Source organism: Acinonyx jubatus, chromosome E2 (genome assembly GCF_027475565.1).
Source record: "Acinonyx jubatus isolate Ajub_Pintada_27869175 chromosome E2, VMU_Ajub_asm_v1.0, whole genome shotgun sequence".
Classification (NCBI taxonomy): Eukaryota; Metazoa; Chordata; class Mammalia; order Carnivora; family Felidae; genus Acinonyx; species Acinonyx jubatus.
In genome coordinates this window covers 14,866,921-14,886,342 of record NC_069396.1, presented here as the reverse complement: position 1 = coordinate 14,886,342, position 19,422 = coordinate 14,866,921, and the positions used below count along the sequence as shown (strand labels likewise).

The following is a 19,422-nucleotide window of genomic DNA, read 5'->3' as shown; positions in this document are numbered from 1 at the left end:
GTGGAATTCCCCTGGGAAGCTATCCAGCCCTGGACTCTCATTTGTTGGAGATTTTTGATAACAGATTTCAACTTCTTGACTGGTTATGGGTCTATTCAAATTTTCTGTTTCTTCCTGTTTCAGTTTTGTTGAACGCATTTAGATTAGCGGTTTAAAAATTCTTCTAATTCTATACTCTGGATCATTTTAGTATCAGTTTTTCTTTTTTTTTTTTTAATTTTTTTTTCAACGTTTATTTATTTTTGGGACAGAGAGAGACAGAGCATGAACGGGGGAGGGGCAGAGACAGAGGGAGACACAGAATCGGAAACAGGCTCCAGGCTCTGAGCCATCAGCCCAAAGCCCGACGCGGGGCTCGAACTCACGGACCGCGAGATCGTGACCTGGCTGAAGTCGGACGCTTAACCGACTGCGCCACTCAGGCGCCCCAGTATCAGTTTTTCTTAACTGTTTTTCTCTTGAGTGTGGGCCACATTTTCCTGTGTCTTTATGTTTAGTAGTTTTTTATTGTACCCTTGTAGAGACTAGGGATAGCTTCATCTAAATAGTGTTGATCATGTTCTAGCAAGCAATTCAAGTGGCTGAGCTCAAACTTTAAATCTTCACTTCTTTCCACCTTCCAGCCATTGCTTTCTGCCGGGCCCTCTGCACATACATTAATCAAGATCATCCAAGGATTTGAAGGAGTTTATATGTGGATTTTTCTCCTCCAGCTCCTTAGCTTCCTTTTTTTCTGAGATTTGTCATTTATTTTCTAGCCATGCCAGTAGTCCCAAACTCTTCCCTCTCAATCCTCAAGTCACTTAGGACTGCAGTTTTCTGTTTGAGTTCCAGCTACTCCATGCAGTGCAAACTGAGAAGTGTTATTCCCTTCTTTTGTGTGTCAACTCCCTTCCAGTTTCTGCCTGCCTTCAGTTGCTCTCAAGTGCATTCAAACAACTGTTTTTATATTTTTCCCATTATTGTTATCTGCTGGCAAGGTTAAGAAGGTTAACTTAATAACAGGTACGGCACCATTATTAATAGTGTAATTTCTGTATCATATTGAAATTTAAAGAATAACTATACACAGAGAATGCTCCTTTTTAATAGCATCTTGTCTCATGAATGCAATCAAGATGTTTTCTTAATTCACTGAGAATATTCATTATAGGTCTTCCAAGGTTATATTTTCCATCCTATTCTCTTTTTCCCCAAACTTCTTTCTTTTTCTTGTGTGGCTTTACATTGTGTCAAAAGAGGACATTTGTTCAAATATCTGGCTCTTGACTTTCCATTCCTATTTGAGTGCAAGATATTAAAAAGATGATTGAAAGTTCCCTGTACATAAATGTGGGTTGCTTTCTTTTGGAGTCACAAAGTTACTTTCATTTGTTGGTGACTACTTCGTTTCATTGACCAATGATTGGCCATTTTATGATGGACCTCTAAAGGTGAGTATGGTTTTTCAAAGATAATATTTCCAAACTCTTGTCTTTAGAATATGAGTTTGTTCTCCAGCATTCTTGGAGTCAGGTTTGGGAAAGAAGCTAGTATGGTCCCCACTTAGTACATAGAGTTTCAATAATTCACCTTTTTTCAACATGAAAACACAGCCCAACTATTTGTTCCACTTCAAAGTCCCACTGGTTGTACCTCCTCAAAGAGTAAATCTCTGGTCTTCTTCATAGATGAGGGAGGGCAAGTTGCTCAGATATACGGTTGACAAAGGCTATATGTAAATCCAGCTGCTTCTTATACAAACTTTTACCCAGTTCACATCATGTTATGTGTTAGTTGTATCCCCACCTTCAGACCTATAATTTCTATGTGTATGAGTGGTAAGAATTTACTTGCTGCTGAGCTCCCTCCCCTACTGGTTTAACTTTCTGTTTTCAAAAATTTGTTGAGCCAGTTTGTCTTTATCCACCTGCTTTCTGGCTTCTAAAATTTTAATGTTTTTTTCTCCTCTTCTGTTACCTTTGGACTTGTGGGTTTATTCCTTTTTTTATCATTCTACCATTTTAGTGGAGTTTTCAAAGTGAGAAATGTAACTTTATATGGGCAAGCTACTGTCTTTAACTGTAAGTTGGTCTTCTTTATCCTTGGGACTATTACAATAACTTACTATGTAATCTACTTGTCACTATTCTCCTTATTATAAATTCATTTTGACATTAATTTGCCCCCCCCCCACTTTAAGCTTCCAGTGGACAAAGATCCAGACTTGGGTGACTTAGGTTACAGTAGAATTTTTTGTATAAATAACTATAACTATAGCTATAACTATAAATACTTTGTCATTAGTCAAATATGATACGAGTTTTCTACTTTTATCCCCCCACAGAGTATCAGTTGACAGTCAACCACAGATCAACTTTATGGGAGTCCAGGAGTCCAGCAGGGAAGTTCTAGCACACTGTTTGAGCAAAAAAATCTAAGAATAAATGTAGTGAATAAGGTAAGAACAGTTTCATTTTACTTATGTCACCATGCCCCCAAAGCAGCACAACTCAGCATCAAGTCACACCCCCTTGGCCAGTGATTTCTCTCAGAAAAAAAAATCTTAACGAGTTTAATAAGAATGAAACCATAGCAATCTTTTCTCCCCACAGTGGTATGAAACTGGAAATCAATAACAGGAGGAAAGCTGTACAATTCACAAATACGTGAAAATTATACAACACTTTTAAACAACAAATGGGTCATAGAAGAAATCAAAAGGGAGATACAAAATATCCTAAAACAAATGAAAATATAAACACAACATACCAAAACTAATGGGATGAAGCAAAACAGTTCTAAGAGGCAGGTTTATAGCAATAAAGGACTACACTAAGGAAAAAGAAAGATCTCAAAAAAGCAACTTAACTTTACACTTTAGGAACTAGAGAAAGAAGAACAAACAAAGTTCAAAATTATAGAAGGGGGAAAATAAAGATTACAGCAAAAATAAATGAAATAGACAATAGAAAAACAGACAAAATCAATGAAACTAAAAGCTAGTTTTTTGAAAAGATAAAATCAACAAACCATTAGCTAGACTAAGAATAGAAAACATTTAAATAAATGAAGTCAGAAGTGAAAGAAGAGACATTAAACATACCACAGAAATACAAATGATCATAAGATATTGTTATGACAATGATATGGTAACAAATTGGAGAACCTAGAAGAAATGGACAAATTCCTAGAAAACATGGTCTTTTAAGACTGAATCGTGAAGAAATAGGAAATTTAAACAGGCTAATTAATAATAAGGAGATTGAATCTGTAATCAAAAACTTCCCAACAAAGGAAAGCCCAGGATCAGGTGACTTCACTGGTGAATTCTTCCAAACATTTGAAGAATTAATGCCAATCCTTTTCAAATTCTTCCAAAACACTGGAGAGGAGGGAACACTTCCAAACTCATTTTATAAGCCAGCATTGTTCTAATACCAAAGCCAGTCAAGGACACTGCAAGAAAAGAAAATTATAAGCCAGTATTACTGATGAACATGCTAACTTTTCAGCAAAATCTAGCAGACCAAATTCGAGAGCATGTTAAAATAATCATATAGCATGATCCAGTCAGATTTATCACCGGGATGCAAGGATTGTTCATCATATGCAAGTCAATAAATGTGCTACATCACTTTAACAGAGTATAAAGTATAAAATCATATGAGCTTCTTAGTAGATACAGAAAAAGCATTTGGAAAAATGTAATATCCTCTCATGATAAAAACTCAACAAATTAGGTATAGAAGGAATGGACCTCAATATAATAAAGGCTATATCCAAAAACCCCACAGCTAACATACTCAGTGAAGAAAAACTGAAAGCTTTTCCTCTAAGATCAGGAACAAGACAAGGATGCTCACTCTTGCCTCTTCTACTCACCACAGTAGTGGAAACCGTAACCTGAGTAATTAGGCAAGAAAAAGAAATAAAAGATACAAAATTGGAGAGGAAGAAGTAAAATAGTCTCTCTTTGCCGATGACATGATCTTAAAAATAGAAAATCCTAAAGGCCCCAGCTAAATGTTAAAACTAATAAATTTAGTAAAATTGCAGGATAGAAAAACAGCTTACAAAAATCAGTTCTGTTTCTATACACTAACAAACTATCTGAAAGAAAGAAAACAATCCCATTTAAAATAGCATCAAGGGGTGCCTGAGTGGCTCAGTCAGTTAGTTGAGCGTCCATCTTCAGCTTGGGTCATAATCTCCTGGTTCATGAGTTCAAGCCTCACATCAGGCTCTGTGCTGACAGCTCAGAGCCTGGAGCCTACTTTGGAATCTGTGTCTCCCTCTCTCTCTCTCTTCCCCTCCCCGGCTCACACACTTTCTCTGTCTCAAAAATAAAGAAAAACAATTTTTTTAAAAATTTTAATAAAATAGCATCAGAAAGAATACAATACTTAGGAATAAATTTAGCCAGGAGGTGAAAGACCTGTACCCTGAAAAATGTAAGACATTAGTGCAAGAAGTTGAAGAAGGCAAAAATGAAAGGAAAGATAACTCATGTTCAAAAATTGGAAAAATTAATTTGTTACAATGTCCATACTACCCAAAGCAATCTACAGATTCAATGCAATCCCTATCAAAATTCCATTGGAATTTTTCACAGAAGTGTAAAAGACGGTCATAGTTTGTAGAGAAGCACAGAAGACACAGAAGACAGAATAGCCTAAGAGAGCTTGAGAAAGGACAAAGTCTGGAGGAATCAGACTTCTTGATTTCAAACTATATTACAAAGCTATAATTTTAAAAGTATAGTACTGGCTTAAACACACACACACAGATCACTGGAAAAGAATGTAAAATACAGAAATACATTCAACTAATCTCTGTACAGAAGATTAATAGAATCTCTGTATAGAACAACACAAGAGGGGAAGGGAGAGTGTCTTCAATAACTATTGTTGGGAAAACTAGAAAACACGTACAAAATAATGAAATTGGACCCTATCTTACACCATATACAAAAAATTAATGGAAAATGGATTAAAGACTTAAACATAAGACCAGAAAACATAAAACTCCTAGAAGAAAACAGGAAAAAGTCTCCTTGATACTGGTGTTGGCAATAATCGTTTGTCTATGACACCAAAACCACAGACAACAATAGCAAAAATAAACAAGTGGGAATACACCCAGCTAAAAATCTTCTGCACAGCAAAGAAAGTGATTAACAAAATGAAAATGCAACCTATGAAATGGAAGAAAATATTTGCAAAGAAAGGGTGCCTGGGTGGCTCAGTCGGTTAAACGTCCAATTTCAGCTCAGGTCATGATCTCACGGTTGGTGAGTTTAAGCCCCGCTTCAGGCTCTGTGCTGACAGCTTGGAGCCTAGAGCCTGCTTCGGATTCTGTGTCTTCCTCTCTCTTCCCCTCCCCTGCTCATTCATTCTCTCTCTCTCTCTCTCCCTCCCTCCCTCTCTGTCTCTCTCTCTCTCTCAAAAATGTTTTAAAAAATTTTAAGAAAATATTTGCATACATCTGATAAATGGTTAATATCTAAGACACATAAGGAACTCCTACAACTCAATAGCAAACACATAACCCGATTAAATAATTGATAAAATACCTAAACAGATAGTTTTAAAAAAAAACTTACAAATGGCCAACAAGTACATGAAAAGATGCTCAACATCACTAATCAGGGAATTGCAAATCAACATCACAATGAGCTCTCACCTCACACCTGTTAAAAGGATTATTATCAAAAAGATGAGAAATAAGCGTTAGCAGGGATGTGAGGTAAAGTGAACCCTTGTACACTGTTGGTAGGAATATAAATTGGTACAACCATTATGGGGATGAGCATGGAAATTTCTCAAAATATTAAAAATAGAACTATGTGATCTAGCAGCCCACTTCTGTATTTAAATTCAAAGGAACAAAATCAGAATGTTTACGAGATATCTGCAGTCCTATGTGCCTTGCAGCATTATTCACAATAGCCAAGGGATAGAAACAACTTAAGTGTCTGTTGAAAGAAGATAAATGGATAAAGAAAATGTGATACACCCAAACCACACGCACACGCACGCACGCACACAGGCACGCACGCACACACGCGCGCGCGCGCAATTGAATAATATTCAGCCATAAAAAAAGTAAATCCTGCCATTTGCTACAATAGGGATGAACATGAAGGACATTATATTGGATGAAATGAGCCAGATAGACACTTCGTCTCGCTCATATGTAGAATCTACAAAAACAACAAGAACAACAAAACCTTGAACTCAGAAACAGTAGAATGGTGGTTTCCAGGGGCTGAGGAGTAGGGGACGTGAGAGATGTTGGTCAAAGGGTACAAACTTTCAGTTATGAGTAAGTTCTAAGGATCTAATGGACAGCATGGTGACTGTAATAATGCTGTATTGTATACTTGGAAGTTATTGAACAGTAGGTGTTAAATGATCTCACTACAAACAAAAAATGACAACTATGTGAGGTGATGGATGTGTTAACTTGAATGTGGTAATCATTTCACAATGTTTTTTTTTAAGTTTACTTATTTATTTTGAGGGAGAGAGAGGGAGAGTGTGGGGGGAGGGGCAGAGAGAGAGGACGACAGAGTATCTGAAATGGGCTCTGTGCTGACAGCAGAGAGGCTGTTGCAGGGCTCAAACTGACAAATCAAGAGATCATGACCTAAGCTGAAGTCAGTCGCTCAACAGACCAAGCTCCCTGGCACCACATCACAATGTATATTTATTTCAAATTTATCACCTTGCATACCTTAAACATATATAAATTTGTCAGTTATACCTCAGTAAAGCTGGAAAAAATATTTTGTGATTCGTAATGAGGAATTGAATTTCAGATACGAAGAATGTCATGAGCTGAAAAATGCTTAGAGTCAGAAAGTAAAAGGTATGTTCTAGGAGCAGCAAGCAGCTAGTTTTGTTAGATATAGAGGACTTGGTTTAAAAAAAATGGCAACGTGTGATGAGGCAAAATAAAGACCTTTAATACCTACCTGAAGAGGAACAGATGTGTTAATGAAGCTGTTTGTGAATTATACCTTCAGAGACAACTACTAAACTAGAAAAGGAGTTCTGTTTGTCTGGATTTGATTCAACTTTTCTTATTTTCTCACACTTTTCTCCAGCATATTCCATGTCGGTTTAAGTAGTCACAACCAATGACAGCCTAGAAAAAAATATTTGATTTTCTTCAGCCTTTTTAGTGGAGCTGGGCAAAGGCTCTTGAGATTAAGGACTTGGTCAACCAAACAGTATGTCTAAAAGTATCTATCACAGTAGAGACTGAGCAAATAAGAGAAAAGAAATTGATTGCCTGAACCCTAACACTAGCTGGATAGGAAGGTTTTTCTTTAAAAGCTTTGTTATTTACCCTGGGGCAGAACATGAGAGTGGTCTTGGCAAACAAGACAGTATACTCCTTTTGCTCTTAACGCTGATATGCAAAAAACCAACGGAAGAGAGTGTTGTATTAGTCACTCTGGTAGCTGAGTGTGGAAATCTCTTCAAATTCATCTACTCGGGTATTACTAGCAGCCTTACAGAAAAAACTGCATATGTGCCAGCCTCAAAGATCTGAGACTCATCTATTAGTATGTGAAGACCTGGCTGTGAGCCAAAGCCCCAAAAGCAAAGTGGTTAAGCACAGCTGAGCCCCTTCCGTGCCTTGGGGGGTTCTCACAGGCTCATAAGCTAAGCAGACTTTCTCTGGGCAGGGTGACCAGGTTTTCAGCAGAAAGCTGTGTCCATTTTATTGTGGCTCATCCAGTACTAAACACAGAGTATGGTAACAGAATATTTTAATAGTTACAATAAAGACTGCGTTGGGCCTACTGAGTTGTCTTTGTTTCAACAGGTGTATCTTGTGCCAGTGACATTGGTAACAGCTGGAAAGAATTTATTTCCTTGATTGACTAAGTAGAAGATGGTTCCCAGAACTGATCTTTAAGTCTAAATAAGCATCCCCAGAGGTGTTGGAGTTTTCAACAAAGTGAGTATCCTGAGGAGAAAATAAAGGGATAGAGACATTTAATTTGAAAATTAAAGGGAATATGACATTATTTTGTGTCTTAGGCTGATGATAAGAAGTGTATATATAGACATATAACAAACTGAAAAGCATGTACCCAAAAGTACTTACTATAATAATACTATATCAACAACTGCATACAGAAAAATTTTAAATAAAGAGCACAGATACTGAGTATATTTTGTCCATGTACAGTCATCCAGGAAAGATTCCTGAAGTTAAATTTTGAACTGGATTTTGAAGAGGATGAAGCCTATGAATCTCAAAAGATGAAAGAAGGTAGTAGTATAAAGTTAAAATCTAGGCTACCAAGGCAGGAAAAAAATTCAGTTGAATTCCTTTTTTGATTGCAGAACAAATGATCATCTGCAGAAGTTTTTCCCTTCCTTTTGATGATCTCCCACTCTCATCACACTAATGAAGGTGTTCTTTTGGCAGTATTATACCTGTGGCAGACCTCAAAGCATGGAAGGCAAGAAAAGTCAAACTTGGGGATAGCAAGTGCAGCACAGTAGTTGAAACAGCATGTCTTTTGTGGAAGTAAAATTGTGGTTTATAAAATTGTAGTTCCAATCATGATATATCTTTAGTGTTGGACTTACTAATTAAACTTCTGTAAAATAAGGAATAGGCAGCCACTGTGGACACTTGAACTGAAGAACAAAATATTGTACGAATATTCTCAAAGATATGTTGTTGTGGGAAAAGTCAAATGATGAGGGGAATTCCTAATAAACCATTGTGATAATCCATAACATGAGTTAGTTAAGGGCAGCTGGGAAGTAGAGGAATGGGGAAGTGAGGTGAGGAAGTGATGCGATTATAATGCGGACAAAAAGTGAAGCCCAAAATTATTACAGAGAAAAGACTAGTAAAATCTATAATTGTTGGTTAAAATGGGGGAGTGGGAGGAAGACACCAAAGGCTATCAGCCTGGAAACACTGAAGGTGTTGTGGATAATTATGGGGAAATGTGCAAAGATAGGTCTCAGGGGTAGGGGAAATGAACTTGTTTTTCAATATGTTGCAAGACTTGTGGCATTTAAATTAAATGTTCTATGCACATTGGTGAATAGGGAACTACAAAGAAGGTAAGAAGTGTATGTGTAGATGAGTAGATAATGTCCCAAACTTGGTTTAGGTCCTAAGACTCATCTAGAACCTTAAAGAAGAATAATGTCAAAGAAGTGAAAAATTTGCCAGTTAGCCTTGGGAAATTCCCAGAGTTATAGAAAATGAACTAGTGAAGGACACATTATTGAGAGTTGGGAGGAATTTTTTTAATTTCCAAGTTCTCATATAATCCACAGTGCTATGAATTCATCTCTAAAAATTTAGAAAAATGGACCTCCAGTCTGCTGTTAAGAACATGAAGACACACACAGTGTTTCATTTAGGCCAAAGCAAAAGAGAGAGTGGAGAAATAACAACTTCTCTGGTTTACAATATATGATAGTGCAGGATTGTGCTGGGCTTGCTCAGACAGTATCTTTACTTCTACAACAACTCGGTGAAATGACTTACTGTCACCTTTGTACTGATGAGGAACTGAAAGAAGGGATAATTGTTTAAATATCAGAAGGAAGGAAGGGGGGATGAGAGGAAGACTGAATTTGGATAAGGAAGTCTTTTGAGAAAACACAGAGTTTCTCAAATTTTGCATTGTGATCTGAGAAAAATTGTTTCCATAAAGGTCGGTTAAAATTTGAAACTTCTAGGGGCACCTGGGTGGCTCAGTCCCTTGAGCCTCCAACTCTTGATTTCAGCTTCGGTTGTGATCCCAAGGTCTTGGGATTGAGCTCTGTGTCAAACTCTGCACTGAGCGTGGAGCCTGCTTGGGATTATCTGTCTCCCTCTGTCCCTCTTCCCTGCTCTCTCTCTCTCAAATAAAGATAAAAATGGGAACTTCTTCTCTCTTAAAAATCCTTGCTGATGGGGAAAAACTTTCTTTAGTTTGTCATGGATCATTCTCTCATAATGCAAAGCAGTAATAAGCAAACCAAGGCATCTACTCTTAAAATTCTTCCAAGTTTATTATAAAAAATTGATGAGTTCAGTGTTGAATAAACTTTCTTAATATTTTATTCAAAATACATATATCTATTTAGCTAGAAATATTTCATTTTGATATAACTTTATACTTCTATGCCTTCTATTCTTGAGGATCTATCTTCTCTGGCTTTCCAGAAACTATTGTTTTAAACTGTAGATAGGTACTGTTATAGAAAATGCCAGAAAGAAAATAAATTTATAAATATAATAGGGAAAGTACAACTATCATCATTTTATTGTAGATTCAAAGAAATACCTGTTAATCCATAACCCTTCTCTTTCTCCTTCTTAACCCACCTTAACACTGTTTTCGATTCATTGTACTTCTCTTTCCCACTCTACAGAACTTTTCTGCTCCTCCAGCACCTCCCCACCCTCCCCACCTTCCTCTTTCTCTGCTCTCTTCTTTTAAACCTTCCCAGGGTAGATCGATTTTCTTTAGCATGACCTATTCAATCACAAGGAAGAGCTCATCAGACTGTCTTACCAATATGTGGCCATCAAAGTGGGAAAGTAGCCTTCAAAGTGGGAAAATGGGATGTGAGCTGGAAGAAGCTTATTTCCTAAGTTAAATATAGCTTTGTACAGTCCTAACAATTAAAAACATTTCCCTGTCATATGCATTAGTATATTTGTATATATATGCATACCTATTCATTTTTTGTTTTGTAGAATATTTAATGTAAACTTTGTAATGTGTAATGAAGATACTTACTAGGTAGTCCCATCATTCCCTACTAACCTGCCCCCAAATTAGTCATAGTCTTTGTCAGTTCTTAAAATCCGCCTTTGTGTAGGTGTCCTATATGTTTTCTATTAGTTAAGTGACTTTTGAAGACTACTCATAAACATCAGGAATACAAAATAGTCCCATTTGTCCTATATCCACATTGTCCAGTTGTCCATGGACCCCAAACTCTGCACCTCTGCCAAAGTGTACCACCAAGGCACCGCTGGGCATTACAGTGAACTCACAGGGACACTGCAGGACTTTTTTAAATTTTTGAGAAACAGAGTGACATCTGTTGGGCATGACCTGAACTATTACTAAGTTGGGATTTTCTTTTCTGAAGAAAAGGGTCCCATGAGCTGAGAAAGTTCAGAGTTTGGGAATCTCTTGCTCTAGGCATTAAAATTCCTTTTGTATCAAAATAACATAATAGTCATTCTTGGGGTACCTGGGTGACTCAGTCAGTTAAGTATCTTACTTCAGCTCAGGTCATTATCTTGCAGTCAGCGAGTTCAAGCCCCATGTCGGACTCTGTGCTGACAGCTTGGAGCCTGGGGCCGGCTTTGGATTCTGTGTCTCCCTCTCTTTCTCTCTGCCTCTCCCCTGCTGATGCTATTTGTCTCTGAAAAAATAAACATTAAAAAAATTTTAATTATAGTCTTTTTTTTGTATACAATTTGATCAAAACAATTTAAATATAATAAGTAATTACTTTTAAAAAGAAAATTTTGGGGGCATCTGGGTGGCTCAGTCGGTTAAGCGTCTGACTTCGGCTCAGGTCATGATCTCACAGTTCGTGAGTTCGAGCCCCACATCGGGCTCTGTGCTGACAGCTTAGAGCCTGGAGCCTGCTTCAAATTCTATGTCTCCCTCTTTCTCTGCTCCTCCCCTGCTCATGTTCTGTCTCTCTCTCCTTCAAAAATAAATTTTAAAAAAAACATTAAAAAAATTTTTTTTAAATAAAAAGAAAAGTTTTATCAAAAACATACCTATTAATGAGATTCATGGAACTTCCCTCCCTCATTAGTTCATGTGTCTGTATATGAATTTTACTGGCTGGACTGAATCAATTTTTATTTATATTTTTGTTTTGCTGATGTAAGCCTTGAGAAAACTTGTTTACATAAGTAAATAAATGGATATAAGCATAAATTTATTATAGCAAGGTCATTATTCTGTGAGCTCCTTTTGAGTTATATGCAAACATATATGTAAAGAATTGGAAAACTATCATCCCTGTCTAGACCTATACTGACTAGTAGGCATTAGTCATGTGTGACTATTAAATATAAGTAAGATTAATTAAAATTTAAAACTCAGTTCCTTGCACTAACATTTCACATGCTCAAAAGCTGTGTATAACTAGTGGCTACTGTGTTGGACAGTACAGATAAAGAACATTTCTATCATTGTGTAGAAAGTTCTGTTGGATATTGCTGGTCCAGACATTAAAACTATCTTCTTTGCCAATATTTATATCAATATTTTAAATGCTTTCTGGGATTGATACCCCAAAGTTTTTTCCACCCCAGGGCAAATGCAGTGTAGTCTTTTATGTTAATAAACATGTTATCATATCAATGTATTTTTTAGTGATTTGCCTCTTTTATTCAACTTTATATTTTTGAGATTCATTCATTGATATATATATAGCTTTTGTTCATTTATTTTACTGTTAAATATTCCACTATATGAATATGCTTTATCAACTTCCAAACACGTAGATCGGTTTTTTCCACTTTCTTTGTCATTGAAATCAGTGCTGTTCTGAAATTCTTGTTTGTGTCTCCCAAGGCCCATCTGCAAATTTCTCTAGGATATATACCCAGGAGTTGAATTCCTGGGTCATAGGATATTTCCCTCTGCAATTTGACTGGATAATGCTAAATTGCTTTCAAAAATGGCTATCTTAATCCACACTCCCATCAGCAGTCCTCGCTTCTTCATGTATTATTTCAAACTAGGTTTGGCTGTGCTTGACAAAAACAAAGAAACAAACATGAATAACATTGGCTTAAACAACAACAAAAATTTATTTCTCTTCAGCTAGATAAGGTTCAGAGGTAGCCAGTCTAGTGCAGCATGGTGGCTCCAGGCTCATTAGGGTCTTTGTCTTCTTTCTTGTTGCTCCACCATCCTCAACATGTGGTTTTTACTTTATGGTATACAGAGGCTGCCTGATCTCTAGCCATCATGTTTGCCTTCAACCACTTAGAGGAAGAGAGAAAGAAGTTAATGCCTTCCCTCCCTGACATTTATAAAAACATTTCCTAGAATCTGAGCAATCTATATTTGCTCATAACCTATTAGCCATACCTTAATCACACAGTGACAGCAAGCTACAAGAGTGACTAGAAAATGAGGTCTTTATTCCAAGTGGTTATGTGCCCAGGCAAAAATCGGTGGTCTTCTGACCAAACAAGATAAAGACTATGGGAGGACAGCAAGTGATTTCTTCTACTTTCCATACATTTTGCAACACTTCCCTGATTAGTGGAGAGGATGAACATCTTTTAAAGTTTATAGGCCATTTGAATTTCCAGTTCTATGAAGCAGTTGTTTATTTCTTCTGTTCATTTTTTTTCAATCTTATTTTATTTTCCTTGTTAGGTTTTAGCGTTTTATTATACATCCTAAGAGAATTTTTAAAACTCTATAATCTAAAATCTTTTATCTGGTGAGTCAGTGCATTTATTGTGATTACTAATATGTTTCTATTTCTTTTACCATTGTATTTTGTGCTATTTGTTCTGCTTTTTTGTCTTTTGAAAAATTTCTTATTTTGAGTTGTGTCTTTTTCTTTTGCTCCCCTACTGGTTTAGCAGTTATCTACTATATTACAACTATTTTAGTGGTTACATTTTAAATTCTAATATGCATGCATACATAAAATCTAAAAATAATCCAAGACTCCTACCCCTTTTCAGGACTATACAATAATTTTAGAATATTTTAACTCAAATTGTTTCTTTCCATTTATTTGATGTTTTCCAGTGTCTTAGTCTTGTCTTATCTTTCAGTCATAGAAATTAGATGTTTTTGTAACATTTTATTTTTATACAATTTCAAATACACCATAAATTTGCAGAAATTATATAAAATTATACAAAAAATTCATATATATATACATATATATATAGATATATACACACATATATACTGTACCCAAATTCTCCAGTTGTTGACATTTTGCTCTATTTGCCTTATCATTCTCTCTCTTTCTATTCTTCCTTTCCACCTATCCCCATCTAAGTGTAATTTGAAAGGTGACAGTGTAATTCTCTTTTACCACTAAAGATTCCAATGTGTATTTCCTAAGAACAAGGCATTCTCTTACATAAGCAAAGTACACTTGTCCATATCCCAAAATTTAACAGTATACTGCTGTGTCCCTATTTGTATTTGTCAATTGTTCCAGTGTTCTCACAGCCATTGCCCACCTACCATTCTAAGACCTAATCCAAATTCCATGTTGCATTTAGTTGCCATGTTTCTGTAGGCATATTCAATCTTGAACATCTCAGATTTTCTTTGTCTTGCTTGACCTTGAGATTTTTGAAGGCCAATTACATTTATAGAAAGCCCCTCAATTTGGTCTTTCATAAAGTTTGCTCATAATTACATCCAGATATGTTATTTGGGGCAGAAATAGCACAGAATTAATGATGAGTCCTTCTCAGAAAATCATGTCAGGAGGCTAATGATAATTGGTTTGTCCTAACACAGGTCATAATAAGTTACATCACTTGGCTAAGGTGGTATCTGCCAGGTTCTCTCCACTGTATAAGTTACTGGTTTTTTCTTTTTAACTAATAAATGATGTGTGGATAAATACTTTGAGACTATGTAAATATTGCATTCCTCATCAAACTTTCACCTCTTAGTTTTAGCAACCAAATGATTATCTAATTCCACCATTCATTTTCTATTTATTACTTCACAGTTTAATGTAAGGAATATCTTTACCTTCTCCCTTATGGTTGTTTGTTTATATCAGTATTGTTATGGACTGCATGTTTTTGTCTCCACACTGCCCCCCTTGAAAATTCATATGGTGGGGGCACCTGGGTGGCTCAGTCGGTTAAGCATCAGACTTTGGCTCAGGTCATGATCTCACGTTTGGTGAGCTCAAGCTCTGCATCGGGCTCTGTGCTGACAGCTCAGAACCTGGAGCCTGTTTTGGATTCTGTGTCTCCCTCTCTCTCTGCCCCTCCCCCATTCGTGCTCTGTCTCCCTCTGTCTCAAAAATAAATAAACATTAAAAAATTTTTAAGAAAGTTCATATGTTGAAACCCTAGTTCCCAATAGAATGATGACGGGATTAGTGAGTATCCTCAGAAAAAGAAGAGAGCTAGACATCCTGTTCTCAGTCATGTGAGGATACCAGGAGAAGATGGCCATCTCCAAACTAGGAAAGACACTTTCACCATACACCAGCACCTTGATCTTGGACTTTGCAGCCTCTAGAACTGGAGAAATAAATATTTGTTGTTTTAACCACCCAGTCTATGATAATTTGTTATAGCAATATGAACTGAATAGGGCAAGTATGAACTCATAGACATTTACTTTATTCTACATGTTGTAGTCCAACGCTGTCATCATTTATTTTGATATGCAAATTGTCCCAGATTTGTCAAGTAAGAGTCCTTTTTTTTTAATATTTTTTGTGAGAGTGCTAGCAAGGGAGAGTCAGAGCGACACAGGTTCTAAAGCGGGCTCTGTGCTGACAGGCTGACAGCAGCAAGCCCCGTGGCGGGGCTCCAACTCACGAATGGTGAGATCATGACCTGAGCCAAAGTTGGATGCTCAGCCAACTGAACTGCCCAGATGCCCCTCAAGTAGGAGTCCTTTTAAACAGTCCTGCCTCTTTTTTTTTTAATGTCCTCACCATTTTTTTTAATGTTTATTTATTTTTGAGAGAGAGAGAGTGTGTGTGTGTGAGCCAGGGAGGGTCAGAGAGAGAGGGAGACACAGAATCTGAAGCAGGCTCCAGGCTCTGAGCTGTCAGCCCAGAGCCTGATGTGGGGCTCAAACTCACAAACTGGGAGATCATGATGCCCAACCAACTGAGCCACCCAGGCGCCCCAATGTCCTCACCATTCTTTGAGCATTTCCTTGCTTTCTGGAACAAAACAGTCCAGGCTCATCTTTTACTTCCCTACTCCAGTCCAAAATTTAGCCTTTTTCCTGTGGAGCCTAATTGCCTTTAATGGACAACAGAATTTTTAAAATATTTATTTATTTATTTTGAGAGAGTGAGAGAGCAAGAGAGCATATGAGCTGGGGAGGGGCATAGAGAGGGAGACAGAATCCCAAGCAGGGTGCAAATAGTTAGCAGAGCCCAGTGTGGGGCTTAGTCCACAAACTGTGAGATCATGACTTGAGCTGAAATCAAGAGTTGAATGCTTAATCACCCAGGTGCCCCAACAGTAGAATTTTGAAACCAAGCTCTGTGCACTAAATGTGCTCATTGATGTTAGTGTTATCATTGCCTCTAGCCTCTCAAAACTGATTGAGCTAGGAACTATGTTTTAATATTTCTAAAACATACATATATTTTTATATACATATATGTGTGTGTGTATATATATATACCCCTACATCAATATTTTTCTGTCAAAAAGTGTGTTTATCCTCATAAGAGGATTGAGGATCATAACTCCAATTTCAATTTAACACCATATGTTATATTCTAGTACTCCCCCTTTCCATATTTGTAATCCCCTTCTATAACAGTGAGAAATTAGGCTTCCATTATCCTCAACGTATTTGCTCATTCTCTAGCCTAGAATTCAAAGAAGTTACTTTCAAATTGCTAACAGATATCATTGCAAAAGTAAGCATACTAACTGGAATTTAATATCTTATAGTTCTTTTTTTAGCTAAAATTCACATATAGTGAAATGTACATGTCTAAAGCATACTATTCAGTTTTTCACTTGTTAATTTTACCTTTTATATGTAGAGAGAGAGACAGAAAAAGACAGACAGAGTATGTATAGTCTCTAGATTATATAGTTGTTATCTATAGGAAGTTTTTTCTGATATCATTTACACCATTATTGCCTGAAGTAAAGACCTCATGTTATTGTTTTATACAGCAGTGTTGATTTAAATATACCCATATCTAATGTATCCCTGTCTAAAGTTTTTTTTGTTGTCATTTCTTATTGTACCACATGACTTTCTTGATCAGTTACCTTCTTCCTAAGGAATAGCCCTGAAGAATTCCTCAGTGAGGGTTAGTTGCTCAAAACTCTCAGTTTTTGTCTGAAATGTTTTTTTTTATGCTCATCCTTTAAAGATGACTTCCTCAGGATACAGGCTTAGGTTGCAAATTATTTTCTCTCAGTAATTTAAATATATCCATGTTTTCTAGTTTCCATTGTTGCAGTTGAGAAATCCGATATTAGTGTTTTTTCTTTTATGATAAATTGTCATTCTCTTTGCTTTTAAGATATTTTCATGTTTTGTGTTTTGCAGATTCACTTTGATGAATTAAATGTATGTGAAGGTTTCTTTATATTTATCCTGCTCGGGATCATTATGCTTCTAGATTCTAAATATTCATGTATTCCAACTTTCTGAATAATTCTCAGTAATTATCTCCTTGAATATCTTTTTAAATTTTCTTTACTTTCATACTTAAAAACTATGAATAGATGGTTTTTAGACCTTTAAGTTCTACTCCACATATCATAATTTCTTTTATCATATTTTCCACCTCTATGTCAGTGCTTTACTTTAGCTAAGTTCTTTAGTTTTATCTTCTAGTTCACCAATTCTTTCTTCATCAATATCAAATCTGATGTTTTACCTGTCCATTGTATTTTCAATTTTTATTATTTTTACCATAAATAATAAAGTGGAGTCTTTGTCAAAAATATGTTTATATTCTCTTATATCTGACTTATATTTCTATTCTCTCCTTTATTTCTTTATACATAAACATACTTATATTATGAATTATGTAATTCCAGCATTTGAAGTACAGTATTTCTTCACCAGGTTTTTCTCTCTGTTATTTCTGTTGGTTCATACTATCTTGTTTCCTCATGGGTTTTGTGATTTTTTAATTTATTTTCCATTATGAAATCATGCAAACTGGGACTCTTTCTGAGCAACTTCTCTGAGGTCAGGGTTAAGGATAAACACTCCTAGAATGGATTTGCATTTTTTTTGTCCTAGGTGCTTGGAAAGAACTATTGACCAAGTGTTACTTTAATTTTTCAGCTTGGATATTTTTCATCGCATATAAGTAGTATGATTTCAATCCAGTTCCCAGGATTGACATGGCAACTAACCTATGGTTCTGAATTAGGGTGTTCATACATCCAAATTTTCCCAGTTAAAGTGCCCTTTATTTTGGTATAATTATTAATAATGCCTTCTTCCACTTTCACAAGATTTTCCATTTGGATTATAAATTATATGCTACCTTTGTACGAATACAGGAGAAACTTTTTGTCCCTTCCAACTTTAGCAAAGGCCAAAAAGATATGTTATTATTTCTTATTTGCAGGGCAGAATTTCTAGTTCACCCTTTCACTGAAAGTGTATCTCCCAGAATCCTGATTTTAAGTTGGGGTTTCCATTCCAGCTTCTCAAATAAGAAGCTCTAGGTTTGTGGGGATTGGCAGATGCCCTCAGGGCAGCTGCTGGCTTTAGCATGTTTACCTCTTTGGATTCATGCTTCTCCTTAGTTCTTTGCCTCTAAGGATTTTCCTTACTTTATTGTGAGCTCAGCTATATATTTAAGAGGATGTTGTAAATCTTTTATTCAGAATATTTAGTTATTTAGTTGCAGGAAGTTATCCCCCCCAGAAAAAGTCCCTGGGCTCCTCATAAATACTGCTTTAACTGTGTGTGGTTTTGGAAGAGCCAATTTTTCTGGTATTGAGGTAGCCCAGAAACTTCAAAGGGCAGGTTTCCTACTTGAGAGCTTTCACTTGTCCCACTTTGTCGAAAACATGAGGACAATTTACCTGAAGAAAAAGTGTCAAAAATTTATCTTTTAATGTTCTATGTTCTCCAGATACAAACTGAGAGCATAAAGTAAAATCACTTTTATTTTTCTAACAAAAGAAGTAGACAAGTACCAGCCTGTAAGATAAAACATACTATTATTATATTCACCTTATAGATGAAGAAAGTGAGGCACAAGGAAGCTAAATAACTTACCCATGGCCCACTATTCATAAAAGCTTATATTAGAACCCATAGCCAGCTGTCTATAATATGCATGCCCTTAACCACTAGCTCATATGCTCCTTGGCCCAAATATATGCATTTTCCTATTTCATCATCATAAAATGTATACTAATGAGGGAAAGTATTACTACATTGATACCATTCAGTAACAGATACAAAAGGATGAAGAAAAAAAGAATACAAGCTTTGTTACAGATTATAAGAATTATGAGGAAACAGAGTTTTTAATCCTAAATCATAAATGCTTTCCATTTCTCCATCCCTTCTCTTCTTCTATTATCTCTGTAAGTTTCTTTCCTGTTTGCTTACCTGAAAATTTCTTGCTTTTTTTTTAATACATTTTATTGTCAGGTTACCTAATATACAGTGTAAACAGTGTGCTTTTGCTTTCAGAGGTAGATCCCCGTGATTCATGACTTGTGTACAATACCCAG

The 19,422-nt window shown here is 36.1% G+C and overlaps 1 long non-coding RNA gene across 1 annotated transcript in view; it reads left to right on the top strand.

Moving 5' to 3' along the window:
* Positions 1–19,422, top strand: part of LOC113604343 (uncharacterized) — a 436,767-nt gene that overhangs the window by 213,058 nt on the left and 204,287 nt on the right. Inside the window, exons 8-9 of the long non-coding RNA XR_008293481.1 lie at positions 2,327–2,440; positions 7,819–7,953. This is a non-coding gene — a long non-coding RNA (uncharacterized LOC113604343). The remainder of the gene's footprint in view (positions 1–2,326; positions 2,441–7,818; positions 7,954–19,422) is intronic.